This window comes from Puntigrus tetrazona, chromosome 10, assembly GCF_018831695.1.
Source record: "Puntigrus tetrazona isolate hp1 chromosome 10, ASM1883169v1, whole genome shotgun sequence".
In the NCBI taxonomy this organism is placed as follows: Eukaryota; Metazoa; Chordata; class Actinopteri; order Cypriniformes; family Cyprinidae; genus Puntigrus; species Puntigrus tetrazona.
This window is the reverse complement of record NC_056708.1, coordinates 8,874,312-8,887,384: the sequence shown is the minus strand read 5'-3', so window position 1 is coordinate 8,887,384 and position 13,073 is coordinate 8,874,312. Positions and strand designations below refer to the sequence as shown.

At 39.1% G+C, this 13,073-nt stretch overlaps 1 protein-coding gene and 1 long non-coding RNA gene across 4 annotated transcripts in view; both read left to right on the top strand.

Moving 5' to 3' along the window:
• Positions 1–13,073, top strand: part of cadm2a (cell adhesion molecule 2a) — a 1,030,129-nt gene that overhangs the window by 145,105 nt on the left and 871,951 nt on the right. The window lies entirely within an intron of this gene.
• On the top strand, positions 27–381 carry LOC122352914. The gene is made up of 2 exons (XR_006251937.1): positions 27–284; positions 350–381. It is a non-coding gene; the product is annotated as an uncharacterized LOC122352914 (long non-coding RNA).

Below are 13,073 nucleotides of genomic sequence, written 5' to 3'. Positions count from 1 at the left end.
TTCCTCTTTAGCATATATATGTCGGCAGAAGCGGATAGAAGGATGACAAATTACCAATCCTGTCAAACTCTATCTTTTCAAATCCTCACCCCTTCATCATGGAACCCACACGAAGAAGATCGTATGATGCAAGTTTTAAGTTGAAGGCCATCGATCTCGCGATACAAGAAGGAAACCGCGCTGCTGCTCGGAAGCTTAGCGTCAATGAGTCTATGGTGAGACGCTGGAGGAGGCAGCGGGAAGAGCAAAACTTTTTAAATAGAGCGGATGCGGCTTATATGCAGGTGCGGCTTGTTTATTTATTTATTTTTATTTTTTTAAAAATAGAGCGGATGCAGCTTATATGCAGGTGCGCTTTATAGTCCAGAATTTACGGTATATATATATATATATATATATATATATATATATATATATATATATATATATATATATATAATAAAAAAAAAAATGTATATATATATATATATATATATATATATATATATATATATATATATATATATATATATATATATATATATATATATATATATATATATATATATATATATATATATATATATATATAGTATATAGTTCATTCTAACCCACATGAGAATAATCATTCATATATATCATTTTTTATTATTAATGAATGCATTTTACTTCAAGTAATGTTTTTTTATGGAAATCTCCAACTCTCTAAAGTTAGTCTGCGTAAGTGCACTCTCAGAAATAAAGGTACAAATGCTGTCACAAAAGTTTTTACCTAAAGGGTCCATTTTGGTACCTTAAAGATACGTATAAGAACTTAAAGCGTACATTTTGAACCTAATAGATACAAAAGTGTAACTTTTGAAAAAGTTACCTCCCCAGTGACGGCTTTTGTTCCTTTATTTCTGAGAGCGTGACAAAGTAACCAAGGTTTCAGTGACATAGCCACCACAACCTCTTGGACAGTTCTGCAGTGGCTCAGTTAATACGTTCATAAACCTGACTAAATTCTATAAGTGATGGTGATATTTCAATTAATTGATATGACACGCTTTTATCTTCGAAATGAAAGTAGTGTAGCTTTCTGTGCAGCTTTTAGCGTTTAATTCTTTTATTTATTTGATTATTTCCGAAGGGAAATGCTTCCATGCCAGACATTGCCTTGGGGAACTCTGGGAAATGGGCACATCAACATCATTAATGGCTCCAGATTTCCGTTCAGTCAGTTTATTACGGATCAGTGCGGGCCGAAGTGCCGGGTGTCGTTAACTAATCTCTCAAACACTCTTCTAAGCCTGCTCTCCTTATGAATTATAATAGCCATGTAATTAGACTTCACCCAGTGGTCTAAACATCAACAGAGATCGGTTTCAATTTCCTTTACAAAGCTCAAATGCAATTATATCTCCCTGTATCAAGGCAAGGTCAACGTTTGAGCTCGGTCATAAATAACGTGACATTTTCAGGCTCTCCCTATATGTGCTACTTGCTCATCAGCGGTGTTTTGATTACGATTTTAGTATTTAATTGTTGGGTTCGCCCAGCGTGACATTCGTGCCCCATTTGTTTGACTTCATCCCCTATGGCCATTAAACAGCAGCCGCCGTGTTTTTCAGCAATTTGTGGGAGGCGACCAGACGCGATGATGAGGCGTTTGACAAACCTGAATATCAATGATCTTTATTCCTCAATTGAGCGTTTGACCTATCACGTCCTCATTTAACTCCTGCGGCTTTGTTCCTCTCTAATTATGTCATGATGAAGCATTGATTTCCATTTGGGTTTAGTTAGTTTGTTGCCACCTTTGGAGACATGGCACACAGGGCATTAGCACAAGTGAATTGTTAAATAAGGAATTATTCAAGGGTAGTTTCATTTCACTTATATCGAAAATGTCAAACTTTCGCAGTGGCTTGCACTCAGTGTTTGGGAGTTTTATTCATTGATTGATGTGTGGTGGGCGAATTAGGCCTTGCCGTGTGTTTCGGTATTGTATAGTACTTCTGTTGTTTGTATGCGTTCATGTATGCATTTCTTTGTTTTGATTGTTGGCTGTTTAAATGAAAAATAAGAAAAACTATACACAAAAATAGTTTAATTCTGAGGTTACATTCCTTATTTGCTTGTTTGTTTGGTTTTATTACTGACTGTTGAAATGAACTATATAAATTTTACTCATTTGAAAATATTTAAAAGTTTGTTTAATTCATTGGTTTGTTTTAAAATATGTAATTTTATGAGCTTTTTTATTTGTATTTCATTGTTTCTTTCTTTCTTTCTGTCACGGGTGTGATAGGCACGAGAGCAGACAGAGACTATAAATGAAAATAAACTTATTTTAATCCACTTCAGGGATGAAATAAACAATGTACATACAGGCGGGCAGGCAGATAGACGGAACAAAATCACACGCATATAAGGACGTCGGGTAGGGACCTTGACGCTCGGACAAACAGAACTCAAAACACAGCACTTAAATACACGGGGTAATTGACAACACTGACGAGACACGGCTGCAGACAATCATACAATTAACATGGAAAGGCAGGGCACAGGGAACACATGGCACGAGACGAAAACAATAACAAAGTCCGGAGAACGTGACATTACCCCCCCCTCCCGGAAGGTGCGTCCTCGCACCTAAAGGGTAACAAACAAAACAAACAAAAACCAAGATGACTAGGATTTGGGGATACCGGGTCTTGGGAGGAGGTTCTGGTGGAGGACGGATCGCCAGGATGGGGCAGGCAGAAGGCAGAAGGGTCCAAGGAGGTGTAGATGGAGGGAGGAGCCAGGAAGGAGACAGGAGGAGTCCGGAGCAGGAGGAGATCCAGAGCCCAGCTATGGTGGTCCAAGGTGGAGCCGACGGAGGGAGGAGCCATGGAGGAGGAGCAGCCATCGACTCCATGGGGCGACCGGACCGGCGGCGGAGCAGGTGGAGGAGGAGACTGAGGTGGAGACGGAGAGCCGAAGAGCCAGGGTGTGACGTCCGGGCGCTGGAGGTCAAGGCGACGCCGCAGGCTTCGGCGACTGACACGGAGAGCGGGGACGGGAAGGACGCGGCGGAGCCAGAGCGACTGAGGACTGAGGTGAAGCCGGAGGAAGGAGGAGCCTGACAGAGCCGGTGGGATGGAGGGACGAGCGAAGCCGGAGGAGAGGAATCCGAGGCGGCGGATGGTCGAAGCGACAGACCAAGGCGGAGCGGAGGGACGATGGAGCCTGGTGGAGCTGGTGGACTGACGGACCACGGTGGAGGAGGAGCTAGGAGCCCAGGGGAGCCGGCGGGTCTGAGCGAGGAGGAGTCTCTGGGTCTCGGAGGCAGGACGGTGAGGCGAGGATCGTCCACCCTCGGCAGCGATGGAGACCGGCAGACCCGTGGCGAGCTCGGATGGTGAGCTGAGGATGGCGCAGGGGCTGCTGGGATCCATCGGCGTGGTGTGGCATGGGTGGGAGGGTGGGAAAACTTGAGCGGCACTGGGCGGAGCGCACGGGCGCGGGCACTGGAACGGGACGGAGCGCACGGGCGCGGGCACTGGAACGGGGCGGAGCGCCGCGGCGCGGGCACTGGAACGAGACTGGCGCGCGTGGCGCGGAGCACAGGAACGGGACGGAAGCGCACGCGTGGCGCGGGCACAGGAACGGGGCGGAGCGCACGTGCGCGAGCACAGGAACGGGGGCGGAGCGCCTGCGTGGCGCGGGCACAGGAACGGGACGGAGCACACGTGGCGCCGGCACAGGAACGGGACGGAGCGCCGTGGGCGCGGGCACAGGAACGGGACGGCTGGGCGGAACCAGCGGGCTAACGGGGCGGCTGGGCGGAACCAGCGGGCTAGCGGGGCGGCTGGGCGGAACCAGCGGGCTAGCGGGGCGGCTGGGCGGAACCAGCGGGCTAACGGGACGGCTGGGCGGAAACAGGAACTCAGGATACAGGGGAGGTGCCCAGTCTAAGTCCAAGTCTACATCATCCAGCTCCCTTTGCAGATCCAGCAGCCCCAGGTGGATGATCAGCTCATCCTCAGCCGATGTGCAGTAGGCGGAGCTCCACCCGCGCTCTCATCGCCAGTCGGCTGTCTCCACCGCGGGGAGCTCCGTTGCTGGCTCGCGCACCTGGTCTGACCTACTCGGCTCGGGTCCTGTTACGCTCCACGGCTCGGTCGCTCTCTCTGGCGATGGGTCCGTGGTTACGCTCGACTCCGCCCCCGTGTCAGCGGTGGGCTCAGGCTGGGGCTCGACCATGCGGTGGAGGATGAGCTGGGCTCTGGATCCTGAGTGGGGCTGGTGTGCGTTGTCCTCCAGTGCAACAGTCCTCGGCGATTTGCACGACACCAGCACCCACTCGACGTACGCGGCGATGCTCTCTCGAGGACCGCTCCCGGACAGCTGCGCCTGATTGGAAACGTTTAGTGCGCGAAGTAGATTCCGCACAGAAAGCTGTCCGGGTAACGAGTCGTTGGCCAGGTGGAGGAATAGCGCGTATATTCCTCGAGAGAGCAATCCCCTGCTCCAGCAGGAGGATGAGAAATTCGGTCTTGAATGCGGGAATACATGAAAACAAAATAAAAGAAATAATCGCCGCTAAACTTGTACTTTTGTACGGTCCGATCTTCTGTCACGGGTGTGATAGGCACGAGAGCAGACAGAGACTATAAATGAAAATAAACTTATTTTAATCCACTTCAGGGATGAAATAAACAATGTACATACAGGCGGGCAGGCAGATAGACGGAACAAAATCACACGCATATAAGGACATCGGGTAGGGACCTTGACGCTCGGACAAACAGAACTCAAAACACAGCACTTAAATACAGGGTAATTGACAACACTGACGAGACACGGCTGCAGACAATCATACAATTAACATGGAAAGGCAGGGCACAGGGAACACATGGCACGAGACGAAAACAATAACAAAGTCCGGAGAACGTGACACTTTCTTTATTATTTATTTATTTATTTTGCTTGTAATTAGTTTATTTCAAGCTTTATTACTAACTGTTGAAATTAACCATTTAAAAATGTGAGGGCTACATTTCTTTTTTGTTTTTCTTTAACTGTTCATCAATAATAATAAAAAATATTCGGTTTTATTCGGTTTTTATTTTATTAATTATTTTATTATTACAATAATTTAGTATGTTATTTTTATTTTATTAAAAATATTTTTAAACTTATAAATATTTTCTTTTGAACGATTTAAGTGAACGTTTAACAAACTAAAGTAGCTAAAAGTTCACTTAAATCGTTCAGAAGAAAATATTTATTTGTTTCAAAACTATATAAAAATAAAATAAAAATAACATACCAAATCATTGTAATAATATAATACTGTACTGAAAATGTATTCAAGAATTCAGAAATCGAGCTGAAATATTGAAATTCAGAAATGTTGATTAAATCTTGGCTTTATAAAGACTTGTAGCTACACTATAGGCAGCTGTGTCTAGAGAATCATATTGATGAAAAGGCGAAATGTGTGAAAAAGTATTGCTTCGACTTATCAAAGTATTCATCTTTGGTCTTTTGAATCCTTGAAAGCCTCTGACTTTATATGCCTCGTCCCGGCTCCGACAGAGCAAACATATTTGCTTTTTTTGCATTCGTCTTCAGAAGACATCCTCCTCAGGGACACTAGCTGTATTTTCTCCTCAGCCTTAAGTAGAGGCACTAAGTCGTGTTGAAACTATAGCAACAGATGAGCCGTCTCTATGGAAATAAAGCCTTGCTTCCCTGACGAGGCCTTCTATTCAATGGTGCCAATTACAGAGAATCCTTGTGGCTGACCCTGAGCTGACACGTTTACATTGAGGATTCAGTCACAGGCAGCTATTAGTCAACAAAGGCTTTGATTGAGTTTTATCTTCCTGAATGAGTCTCAGACGTATGAATCTCCGCCTGAACGTGGAAAGCGACGAGCTTTATTATGAGCTGTGGTGTGAGCGTTTACGTATGCAGATACCTGGCCTCTCTTTGTGAACCACATTCAGTATTGTTTACGAGGAAATTATTACCATGCTTTTGCTGATTTTTGAGGAGCCCTTTGTTGGTTGTAAAGAGCGGTGAATCACTGAAAAGATCTCGATTGCTGCAAGCTAAAAGAATGAGAATGAGGGTTTTCTTCTTCACTCAGAGACCTGATAGATATCATTAAGTTGTTACAGAGGCTAGTAATAATAATAATAATAATAATAATAATAATAGCAGCAGCAGCTGTTGTTGTTATTCATCATTTCAGAACCAATAATCAATTTATAAATGTGAAATAAATGTAAATAACGTTTCAAATAAACAGACGTATTTAAAACTCAATCAGCGTAAATTATTATTTTTGGTTTAATTTTCTTATTTTTCCCATAACCTGTTTATTAGTTACTTTATAAATAACTAATATATATATATATATATATATATATATATATATATATATATATATATATATATATATATATATATATATATATATATATATATATATAATATTATTATTATTATTATTATTAGTCAAATAAATATAAAAATATATAAAAACAAAACTTTCAAATTGATTTTATTTATTTTACAGCATGTAACTAAATAAATACACATAAATCTTTGAATTTAATTTATTTATATATAATATATATAAATTTTTATTAAGTTTTCCTTAATCCATTTAGCAACAAATTTCCATTTACGTAACTTAGTAGTTAATAGCCTTTATTATTATTATTATTATTATTATTATTATTATTATTATATAAATTATGCTTCAAATTGTGAAATAAACACACACACTTAAAACATTGTCTTTTAAGTCATATAAACACTGACGACCCCCACACAATTAATTAATAAATTTTTTTCTCAGACTATTTGCCAAAAGATATTCATTTATTGCAATAAACAAGTAAGCAAACATAATTTAACCATTTGTTGTATTTTAAGACTGTACTGTACAGTGTGAAATCAATACCGTTTCACTTTTGAACACTTAATTTCAGCAAGTGTTCTTCAGAAGTTCTTGTAATCTCCTCCTAAGGTCTTACACACTGGGTCCTCACGAAGCTGATTGCATGTCGCCTTCTTGGAACTAGCGCTCTGCGGACACTAATAAGTTAGACTCCCAGTGGGACCCAGATGTTGGAATGGGCTCATTTGCGGTTAGCGCAGAGCTGCAGATTATCTGACATACATTGGGCAGGGCTCTGTAAGTGGATCAGCCCGGTCTCCACGCTCCAGCCTTCAGCCAAGTGCCAGAATCACGTCTTCATTAGAAGAAAATAAGATCTACAGTGGAGTCTCGAGGGAGACGAACGTGAGCCTTACAGCGGGCCTTCACTCCGGGTTCATAGCTGGGCTAATTTAGTCATTAACTGAGCTGACGGAGATAATAAGGCGGCGTGAGATAAGAATTCTGTCTCGCGTCGCCGTTCTGATTTAGCTGGTATTTACCTCGGACTGGAATGTTGTGATTGCACAGTGATTATCTATTAAACATCCGCGTGTTTGTCGTGGCGGGATCCGCCTCGTCTGAGAGCAGAGGGGCTGAAGGTGAGACGAGTGCAAGGAATACGAACAGACGAATCGATAGCTGTTTGATTCGCACAGAACAGAGCTCTGATCATTGGCAAACAGCTGCGGTGCTCACTGCTCGGACATTTTGCACTGCCACGTCAAGTCAATAATGTAATTCAGCCAGTGGCAACTCTGTGTTCTTTCTAACGCACCCTTATCGACAGAGCGAGAGGAAAGAGCTGGATTGAGGGACGTTTGTTAGTATTCTCTGCCACGCCAGGCCGTGAGCGAGTCGGATCTCCTCTGTGCAGTTCTGGCCTCTCACAAATAACTTCTGAACACTGTTTTCAGAACTATTTGATGTATGCTTTGTACTACATGCTGTGCAGTGGTGCCTGTCTTCTCTCTACACCTTCCTGTTTTCTCCATCGCTATCTCTATAATTGAAATTATTATTATTATTATTATTATCATCATCATCATCATCATCATCATTGTTGTTTGTCATTATTAATGCTATTACTATTGTTATTATTATTTTTATTATTATTGTGTCATGTGCTGTTTTACAACAATAATAAATTATTATATATTATTATTATTATTTTAGTTACTTAATTTCACAATAAATGATTAGATTAGAAATAATAATAATAATAATAATAATAATGCATTTCTAATAACAACATAACAACAACAGATCTTATTATTATTATTATTATTATTATTATTATTATTATTATTATTAAGAATCACCATAATAATCATAATGTATTTCAATTATATTATTATTATTATTATTATTATTATTATTATTATTGTTTCTCTTTTCACTTTTAGTGTATAAATATATCATCATTGTCATCATCATCATCATGATTATTATAAATTGTTATTGTCATTGTAGTTATTTAATTTCACAGTTTAGATATAATGATGATGATGATGATGATGATAATAATAATAATAATAATAATAACAATAATAATGAAGAATTTATGAAAACATTTAACTATTATTATTATTATTATTAATATTGTTATTGTTATTATTATTTTTCGTTTTTTTATTGTGGTTGTTGTTGTTCATTTAATTAATGTTTAATGTGAAGTTTGTACTGTGGCACCTTGCTGACTCAGTTTTATTTATTTAATCTATTATATATATATATATGTGTTTTTGCTCTCTGTTTTTTTCTGAGTAGTGCTCCAGGTCTTGGAATTCACACAGCCAGCGCGAGCACATGAAAGAGCCCATAAACTGTCTGTGTTGAAAACCTTGCTCGTTTTCTGTGTAAGTGGGTGTAACTCTAAGAGAAGCAGAGAGCTGGAGAGTGGGCAATGTGATCCGGTTTCCTCCTGAAGAATACAGCTCAATATAGAAGTAAAAATGAAAAGGGTTGGAGAAGCGAACCCTGACCTGTCTGCTCTCACGGCGTCTCGAGTGTTACATCTGTGAGAGCGCAGAGGAAGAGAGACAGACAGATGTATTATTGATAAACATCCCAACTCTGTGACTTTGGAAATATGAAAGAATTTATATTTCATGAGCACAAGTCTTGCAGCCGATTTAGACGGTGAAGAAGTTAACATGTTTACATCATGATGGCATACAGGCATCTGTGTCTGGGAGAGAGATGGAGAGAAAAAGACGTTATTGTGCTGATATATTATTATTGTTGTTGTTGTCAGTGCAGTGAAACAATTTAATCGCATCCAAAATAAAAGTTTTTGTCTACATTAGACAGAATATGCTACCTGGTCTCATGGCATAAATATTCCTTGTTGCATATATATATATATATATATATATATATATATATATATATATATATATATATATAATTTGTACTGCCGTTGCATGTTTAATATATTTCTTAAATAGCAAGTGCAAGCAAAAAAACTAAAATACAGATATATATAATCTTAAAAAGCATGAAAAAGAACATTTTCAGTGAGCTTGTTTACTTAAAGAATACAATATAGTGCTGAAAGCGGCCCGGTTAAACTGTCTGTTGTTATGATGGGTGTGTAATTGCAGGAATTAATGTGAGATTAGAGTGTTTTAACTCAGCAAGGGCGTGAAGAGGACAAACCTCTCGCTTCCTCCTTGCTGATGCCTCTCTGCATGGAGTGCCATTATCTCCATTAAGAGCATTAAGCACTGGAGCCGGAGCATTGTCACCCATATGCATATCCTCGATTACACTTACACACGCATACGAGCGGTCCGGGAGAAATAATACAGCAGAAGTATTCAATCCATACGCGGATATGTATGCAAACAAAGCACCATCATTTTTGCAGCATATATAATCACACTACCTTTTGAAAAATTGGTTTACGATAGTGTGGATATAACAGTAAACCTCCCGTACGAGGGTTATGAAATGCACTTTTTAATCTCAGTCGGTTCACAAGATTGTTAGCCTCTCTATGGCTCATTCGTACTGCGTTCTGAAGGACGACCTTGTCTGAGTGATTAGATAGAGCTTCCAGTTCTTGATAATTGAACCAACAGAGCCCACTGGGAGTTGAATCCCTCACGCTGTACTTGTTTGTTTACTTTATCTCTGACTTCTCTGGAATGCTCTTTCTTTTTCATTTTCACAGCTATCTTTAAGATTCACATCTTGAATAATAATTCTTTGACCGTGGGATTTTAGCGAGAGAATAAAAGTTATTTTAATGATTCACAGGTAGATGCCAATTCTCAGGCAATCGCGGCGTCCTTTGTGTGTAAAGCTCCTAGGGGACTAAATATTTATGCCAGCAACACTTTGTTTTTATTTATTCCGGATATCTGAAGAAAAATAATGTTAATGAGTTTCCATGTTTAGAAAAAATAAAAATAACAAATACAACACGAAACCTGAATGTTCAGACACTAATGAGGTAATAATGGTAACAAAAAAAAAATGAACCCAATGAATAAACTAAAAAAAAAAAAACATCTGCAAACGTGTACGAGTTTCTTTCTTCTGCTAAATGTACAAGATATTTCGAAATGTTGGTAACCATGCAATTTGTGTAGTATTTTTGTTTTATTTCGCTACATGTATGAAACAACTTGAGGTTGATTAAATTTTTGGGTGAACTGTTCCTTTAAGATATCTTAAATACGACGGCTGTGGTGGAGGTAATAAAAACACGCTGTGAGGACATAAAGGCAAAATAATAACAATAATGATAGCTATTGCTGTCAAATGATTGACCAAAATTAATCGCATCCAAAATCAAAGTTTTTGTTTACTTGATACAGTATATGTGTACTGTATCATAGCTATTATTATGCAATATAATATTATTTACACGTATATATTTATATTCGTATAATTTATATCATATAGAAATATATGTAATATATAAACGTAACATAAAAACACCCTATGATGAGGTTTTTGTTGACTACAGCTAGAAAAGTCCAATGAAAAGCTTCGGTTTTACTTCAGTTTAGAAGCTGGAAAGCGTCATCTGCGGAATACCTAATTATATTTTTTATTTTTTTATCTTCCACGGGACCTTGAAATACGTTTGATTGACAGATTTGTGATTTGCCTTCTCTTAGTAGCCGCAGTCCTGCTGTATCAGCATTTTGGATCGTGTCAAAATGTCAGTTAGGCTCTCCTCTGAGAGACAGATTGGATCTCGCTTTTTTTCTTGATAAAGTTGACAGGATTTCGGGATTTATCCAAACGTGGCTCACTTTTCTTTTGAGCTTGTCGTTCACGTCCGGTGTGAAGATCTATGAGATGTGGTCAGCGCTTGTACTGGCATAATGTTTTGAGACGTGAACATTCAAACCATATTGAGAGGTACTCAGAAACATATCTGCGGTATAAAAATATTGGGTGAAAACAGCAGAGGACTGTTATTTGACGTGTCTATAATCCATTGTGCTACCAACAAGTGAGTTTTGTTAGATATGTGCATCTTTAAAGCAATGATTGAACCATACATGAAAATGAACTGGAAATGCATTTTTGCCTCGGGCCATGTGAGATGTATATGATTTGTTTTTCAAAGGAACAGTTTTAGAGAAATTCAGCGTTGCATCGCTTGCTTGCTACTAATCCTCTGTAGTGAATGGGTGCCGTCAGAATAAGCGTCCAAACATCTAATAAAAACATTACAATAATCCACAAGTAACCAGTTTGACTCAAGAACCTCAATTAATATCTTATGAAGCGGAAAGGATGCTTGTCTGTAAGAAATAAATTCATAATTTTTCATTCTAATTTTATTTAAAAGTCCATAATCCATAATAATGCTGTCTTCAGTAAAAAAACAAAAAAAAACATATTGCACTCCCACATGAAAATCCATCAGCATATTTGTTAAGAACTGTTTAGATAAAAAAACAACAACATTTACTTATTTATTCATTTGTTTGTGGGGATTTTTACTAGAAATGTTCAGTTTATTTACATTTGTTTTTGTTTTTTTTAATTAAGATTACATTTATCAGCTTTTTAAAAAAAAAATAAAATCAAGATTCATTCTAAAATGTTCAATTGTAATTATACTATAGCTTATACTACAGTTCCGTATCATTAATTAATTTATTTATACACACAACATTGCTTGATCTGTGAATATTTCTTTCATTATTCAGGAACCAATGATTCGAAATAAAAAAATATCTAGAATGTTTGAATTATTATAAATATGAAGCTCTTAGATTTAAAAGACAAGAACTGATGGTCTGGAGTTGTGTGTATTACTCGTGGATTATTGTGATGTTTTTAATCAACTGCCTGGACTCTCACGGCACCCATTCACTTCAGAGGATCTATCGGTGAGCAAGTGAAGTTGTGTTAAATTTCCTCAAAACTTTTAGTTTGATTAAAACAACCAATGACCACAAAGATAAATAAGAAAGAAAAAAGCTCAATTAAAACATTAAAAAAATGATTTGCACATTATGATCGGTGATCAATCACCCGGTGTAAAGTTTTTTCGAGACGCTTTTTTCACGCATTGTAAAACGACACAGAGAAGCGTTAGGTTACGTCTCCTTCTTCCCTGCGACGTCCCTCGGGCTGAATCCGAGCTGCCTTCTGTTGATTTACTGCTCAGATATGCTGATTGTTTCTTATGCTAACAAAGAGACAATCGGGCCGTTAATCATCAGCTTACATTCATCTGACGGAACGAGGAGCAGTTACGTAGTTATCTGAAACTGCCTCTCAGTCTACTTTTGACCGAGCTGTGATTTTAATTTCTATATTTTCTATTGACCAACTTCTCACTCTGCCTCACTCCTCTCATCTTCTCAGTGTGAGGCATGAAGCGTCCAGCGTGACACTGCAGCTAATCCATGTTTAATCATCTTTCACATGATCTATTTCTGACTCGGTCACGCGGGGTGCTGGCCTGTGAGCGCAACCCTGTGATGCTGGGTTAAAGAAGACATCAAGAAGAGGCCTTCGCTTTTTCTGACGAATATCTGACTGCAGATCCAGACAAACATTATAGATGTCTCTTTTAATGATGCTAGTCTTCGGTTGGTCAGGCTGTCATTACCCGGGCAGACCCTGGATAGAATCAGACTTGTTTGTTGATTGCCGTCCCATATAGTACAGGTCACATTAATCAAGTCTG